Below are 6,297 nucleotides of genomic sequence, written 5' to 3' on the forward strand. Positions count from 1 at the left end.
GGCTGGACGAATGGGCTGAGGCCAGCTGTATGAGGTTCAACAAGGCCAAGTGCTGGGTCCTGCACTTGGGTCACAACAACCCCATGCAAGGGTACAGGCTTGGGGAGGAGTGGCTGGAAAGCTGCCTGGCGCAAAAGAACCTCGGGGTTTTGGTAGACAGCGGCTGAACATGAGCCAGCAGTGTGGCCAGGTGGCCAAGAAGGCCAACAGCATCCTGGCTTGTATGAGGAATAGTGTGGCCAGCAGGAGCAGGGAGGTGATTGTTCCCCTGTACTCGGCACTGGTGAGGCAGCACCTGGAATCCTGTGTCCAGTTTTGGGCCCCTCAATACAAGACAGACACTGAGGTGCTGGAGCGTGTTCAGAGAAGGGCAACAAGGCTGGTGAAGGGTCTGGAGCACAGGGCTGGTGGGGAGTGACTGAGGGAACTGGGGTTGTTCAGCCTGGAGAAGAGGAGGCTGAGGGGAGACCTGATCACTCTCTACAACTCCCTGAAAGGAGGGTGTAGTGAGGTGGGTGTTGGTCTCTTCTCCCATGTAGTTAGCGATAGGACGAGAGGAAATGGGCTCAAGCTGCACCAGGGGAGGTTTAGGTTGGAAATTAGGAAAAATTTCTTTACAGAAAGGGTGGTCAAGCATCGGACCAGGCTTCCCAGAGAGGTGGTGGAGTCACCATCCCTGGAAGTGTTCAAAAAACGGGTAGATGTGGCACTCTGGGACATGGTTTAGTCTAGTCTACCCTTGATTGGTTTAGTGTGGCCTTGGTAGTGTAGGTTAATGGTAGGACTGGATGATCTTAAAGGTCTTTTCCAACCTAAACGATTCTATGATTCTAGATAATCTAATCTAATCTAATCTAATCTGTCTGGACACTGACTTCCAGGTGCCTAAATCTGGACAAGAGGAATCCCTACTGCTCTGTTATGGTGTCCTGGTTTTGGCTGGGATAGAGTTAATTTTCTTCCTAGTAGCAGGCATAGTGCTGTGGTTTGGATTTAGTAGGAGAAGAATGTTGATAACACACTGATGGTTTAGTTGTTGCTAAGTACTGCTTATGCCAGTCAAGGACTTTTCAGCTTCCCATGCTCTGCCAGGGGCACAAGAAACTGGGAGGGGGCACACCCAGAAGAGTTGATCCAAACTGACCAAAGGGCTATTCCATACCTTATGACATCATGCCCAGTATAGAAACTGGGGGGGGTTGGCCGGGGAGCAGCGATTGCTGCTCGGGAACTGTCTGGGTATCGGTCGGCGGGTGGTGAGCAATTGCATTGTGCATCACTTGCTTTGGATATTATTATTGTGTTATTATTACGTTGTTATTATTACTACTACTATTTTACTTTATTTTATTTCAATTATTAAACTGTTCTTCTCTCACCCCAGGAGTGTTTCTCACTCTTGCTCTTCCAATTGTCTCCCCCATCCCATTGGGGTAGGGGGAGTGATCGAGCGGCTGCGTGGTGCTGAGTTGGTAGCTGGGGTTAAACCATGACGGTCCTGTTTGGTGCCCAAACAGGGACGCGTAGGGTTTGAGATAATAACAGATTAACCAGAGTGTATTAAGGAATCCGTTAACAGTTGCTGGTCACGATATTAGTTCATCTGATCTGCACCATGTTCTTTTTTTTGCAGTACATGTTAAAGCTTGGTGTTGGTTTGTGCAGTGTGCTATGCTCTGCAGTGATTCATGATCTTTTGCTTGGGAGGTTCCCTATCAGAACCCTGACATTGAGCATTCTTTGGTATTTCGGTTACTGTACTTTGGGTACCACCTCATGGAGAGAGTTAGAAATTATACCTCTTCCTCTGAGAGGGTTTTTGTGGAGGAAATACAGAATGGCACCTTCACTACCTTCTTGTATGATGTTTCCTCCTTCATTACAATAACTTTTCAGTATCTTGAACATCCCTGGGCAGTTAAGATACTTCTATTGATACTTCTTGGGAACATTGTCTTGGTTTTGATAAAGATCAGTAAGCAATTTAAGAATATCATCCAGAGATCTGCCCCAAGGCTGGAGAGTTATGAGTGGCAGGGTATGTGGGATAGTATGGGCAAGTACCTAGGGCAGTGGGCAGCTCCAGTGTTTTGGAACTTCACCCCTGAACAAGTGCAGAATCCTGAAGAATTAGTAAAGTATTTGAAAAAAGTATGTTGTCACCCTGGCAACTCCAGAGAGACACAAATCCTTGCAACATGCTGGGGGCTGGCCCATGGCTATCGAGCCGTGGTCAACACTGATCAGTACCCTCAAGGGAAAGAGAAGGTCTCTGGATCTGATGACAAAACAACCAGCAGGTGGGTCAGTCTGCTGAGATTGAAGTGGCTCAGGTGGATCTGGACTGGCAACAGAAGGGTGAATTATTTATAGCTGGGTGGGCCCATGATGCCTCAGGCCATCAAGGAAGGGATGCAACATACGGATGGGCTCGTGACCAAGGGGTGGACTTAACTATGGACAGTATTGCACAGGTTATTCATGAGCGTGAAACGTGCGCTGCAATCAAGCAAGCCAAGCGGTTCAAGCCCCTCGGGTATGGAGGATGATGGCTGAACTATAAATATGGGGAGGCCTGGCAGATTGATTCTATCACACTCCCACAAACCCGCCAAGGCAAGCGCTATGTGCTCACCATGGTGGAAGCAACCACCAGATGGCTGGAAACATATCCCGTGCCCCATGCCACTGCCCGGAACACCATCCTGGGCCTTGAAAAGCAAGTCCTGTGGCGACATGGCACCCCAGAAAGAATTGAGTCAGACAATGGGACTCATTTCCAAAACAACCTCATAGACACCTGGGCCAAAGAGCACGGCATTGAGTGGGTGCAGGGCAAGGCAGGGATATTCAGGGAAGCAGGGGGGCACACACCAATGCACAGTCTGAGCATGCCCTCTCTGGATGTGTCTGCAGACTCGGGGATCGCCGTCTCCACTTCATTCTGCCTGGTGGGTGGCCCCAACTGCTGCTCTGGAAGAGTCAATGTGCTTCACAAGGCTGACATGCCAGAAGGACGAGATGTCATCCAAAGGGACCTGGACAAGCAGGAGAGGTTGGCCTGTGTGACCCTTGTGAGGTTCAAGAAGGCCAACTGCAAGGTCCTGCACCTGGGAGGGGGCAACCCCAGATATCAATACAGGCTGGGGGGTGAAAGATTGAGAGCAGCCCTGTCGAGAAGGACTTGGGGGTACTGGGGGATGAAAAGCTGGACATGAGCTGGCAATGTGCTTGCAGCCCAGAAAGCCAACCGTATGCCGGGCTGCATCAAAAGCAGCGTGGGCAGCAGGTCGAGGGAGGGGATTCTGCCCCTCTAGTCTGCTCTGGTGAGATGTCACGCGGAGCACTGCATCCAGCTCTGGAGCCCTCAGCACAAGAAGGACATGGACATGTTGGAGTGGGTCCAGAGGAGGGCCACAAAAATGATGCGAGGGCTGGAGCCCCTCTCCTATGAGGTCAGGCTGAGGGAGTTGGTGTTGTTCAGCCTGGAGAAGAGAAGGCTGCGGGGAGACCTTCTTGTGGCCTTTCAGTACTTAAAGGGGGCCTATAGGAAAGATGGGGAGAATCTTTTTAGCAAGGTCTGTTGTGACAGGACAAGGAATAGTGGATTTAAACTAAAGAGGAATAGATTTAGACTAGACATAAGGAAGAAATCGTTTACACTGAGGGTGGTGAATCACTGGCACAGGTTGCCCAGAGAGGTGGTAGAGGCCCCATCCCTGGAAACATTCCAGGTCAGGTTGGACGGGGCTCTGAGCACCCTGATCTGGTTAAAGCTGTCCCTGCTCACAGCAGGGGGGTTGGGCTAGATGACGTCTAAAGGTCCCTTCCAACCTAAAGCATTCTATGATTCATTCTATTATTCTATGACATCTTGGGGACTGTCTGTGATGACCCATGGGATTTATGGGAGGCAAAGGTTGTGTGCAGACAGCTGGGCTGTGAGACAGCGCTATCAGCCCTTCCGGAGTCAAAATACTGGGTCAGATCTGGCTGAGTGATGTGACCCACACAGAGACAGAAGCATCCCTCACCAAATATGAGGCGAAGCCGTGGGGAGACAACATCTGCAACCATGTGGAAGATGCCAGTGTGGAGTGCTCAGGTAACCTCCCCTCTGTCCCCCATCCTGCACGTGCTGGGCAGTCGGATGGGCAGATCCCATCACACATATGCCCCCTGCCTGAGTCAGGGCTGGTCCTGAGCCCCAGTGCAGCTCTGTGGATGTCTGCTGGTGGGAACAAGAGAGGGACGCAGCAGATTAACTCATCCCATCACCGGGTGCAGTGCTCGCCCAATGATCCAGGAGCAGCATTAAGTCCTCTCCTACCTGACACTGCTCTGGTCCCTGTCCCACCTCTGGGCTGCAGGGTGTTTAGCGTCAGCAGACTCCTTGAAGCAGACACACACTAGAGCCTACAGCCATCCATGAAGACCAGGAAAGCTTCCTCCTGCCCTTTTCCCACAGCCCCTCTCCCTGGCTTTTCTGTCTCCCTTCCCAGCCCAGAGAAGCCCAGCCCTTGCCATATCTCTGGTGCGCTCAGAGACACCGGAGCCTCTGCTGAGCAGGCAAGCTTTCCACAGGCAGTGGGGAGTGTAGGACTCTCCCTTAACATTTATTTTCTGGGCATTGGTGCAGAGGTGGACATTGCTGAGGAGGGGCCAATCCGGCTCATGGATGGCCCTCACAAGTGTGCTGGGAGAGTCGAGGTGCTCCATGAGAACCGGTGGGGCAGTGTGTGTGACGACCACTGGGACATGGAGGATGCCAAGGTGGTGTGCAAGCAGGTGGGCTGTGGGTCACCGCTGTCAGCTCTGGGAGGTGCCCGCTGTGGGCGAGGGCAGGGCATCACCTGGCTGGATGATGTCAAATGCAACGGGACAGAAGAGAGCATCTTTGACTGTCAGGCCAGGCCATGGGGTGAACACAACTGCTATCACGGAGAGGATGCTGATGTTGTTTGTGCAGGTAACTACCCATCACCGTGGCTTCTGAAGTGATGTGGGGACAGGGTCAAACACTTGTAGCAGAGCCAGCAGGCTGGACTGCAGGGTCCAGAAGGGGAGTCACAGGGCAGGAAGGCTCCCCCCAGCTCAGGATAATGCTGGTGGAAGCAGGGAAATGGATACAGCAGGGAGCTGTAAGGAATATAGAACTTGTGGTTAAGATGGGTGTGGTGGGACCAGCTGGTGGGAGAGGGGCATGAGCAGAGCAGAGGCAAACACACCAGTGACAGTCTGACTATGGGATGGATCCTGCCAGGGAGATGCTGACAAGAGACTTTTGTATAGGGCAAGGCTCCTAAAAGGCAGCCCGAGGGAAGGTAGGGCAGTTTCTAGGGCAGGAGGTAACGATGAGCATCCATGGAAAGCAAGGGGAGGACAGCTGGAACAGTGTCTGGGGCCAGATGCCTCTGTATCGGTACATCATCAATACTCAATAAATGTCTGAGTTGGACTCTCTGAAGCCCTTGGGAGCAGAGTTCCTGACTCCTCATGCCCTGATTCTTGGGAGAGAAGCTTGGACAGGCCCTGCCTGGGTGAAGGGAGGAGTCCCTGGGGTTCTTTGTCTGGTTTCATTATGGAGGAGCACGGCTGTAGTGTCTGAGATTTCACCTGGGTGCTGCACAGGGTCACACTGTCAGGACCATGTGCTGCTGCAGTCCTCTGGATCAAGCAGTGCTTTGTGCATCAGGGTCAGTCTGCTCTTCATGCAGTGCTGTCCTGGCTCCCACAGGGCTTTTTCCAAAGCTCAGGTGTTGGGTTCCTGACAGCCCCAAATTTATGGGTATCACCTGACCCACAGACCTTCTTTGGGAGCATAGTCCTTGTCACTTCTGGCAGGCAATTCTGGCGTCACAGAGTTCCTGGGAGCAGACTTTGCTTTACCTTGTTCCCTTTCTCTGCAGTTAAGACCCTGGAGGAGCCAGAAGCACCATAAGTGCCAGACTGGCCCCACTGGACCGTGCTCATCTTGCCACAGAAAGATGGGCCAGCAAGATTCAGCTGAGAAGGCGAAGGGCAGGGATGCTGCAGAACCATCAGTGTGCCATAACAGGAGCCAGGGTTTGGCAAAACCATTCTCTCTCATCCTTTGAAGGCTCTACAAACTTGGTTATAACTGCACTGATGGAAAACCCAGCTCAACACATTATTCCCACTGAAAAGAAAACATCACAAAGTATCAGTAAAGTTCCCCTAAAACTGAACATCTGTCTGTCTCATTAATTGCTCATGGACCTCTGCTGCCTGAGCACATATCTGGCAGGGAGCTGCTGGTTCAACATGATGAATATT

This window comes from Pelecanus crispus, chromosome 31 (genome assembly GCF_030463565.1).
Source record: "Pelecanus crispus isolate bPelCri1 chromosome 31, bPelCri1.pri, whole genome shotgun sequence".
NCBI lineage: Eukaryota > Metazoa > Chordata > Aves > Pelecaniformes > Pelecanidae > Pelecanus > Pelecanus crispus.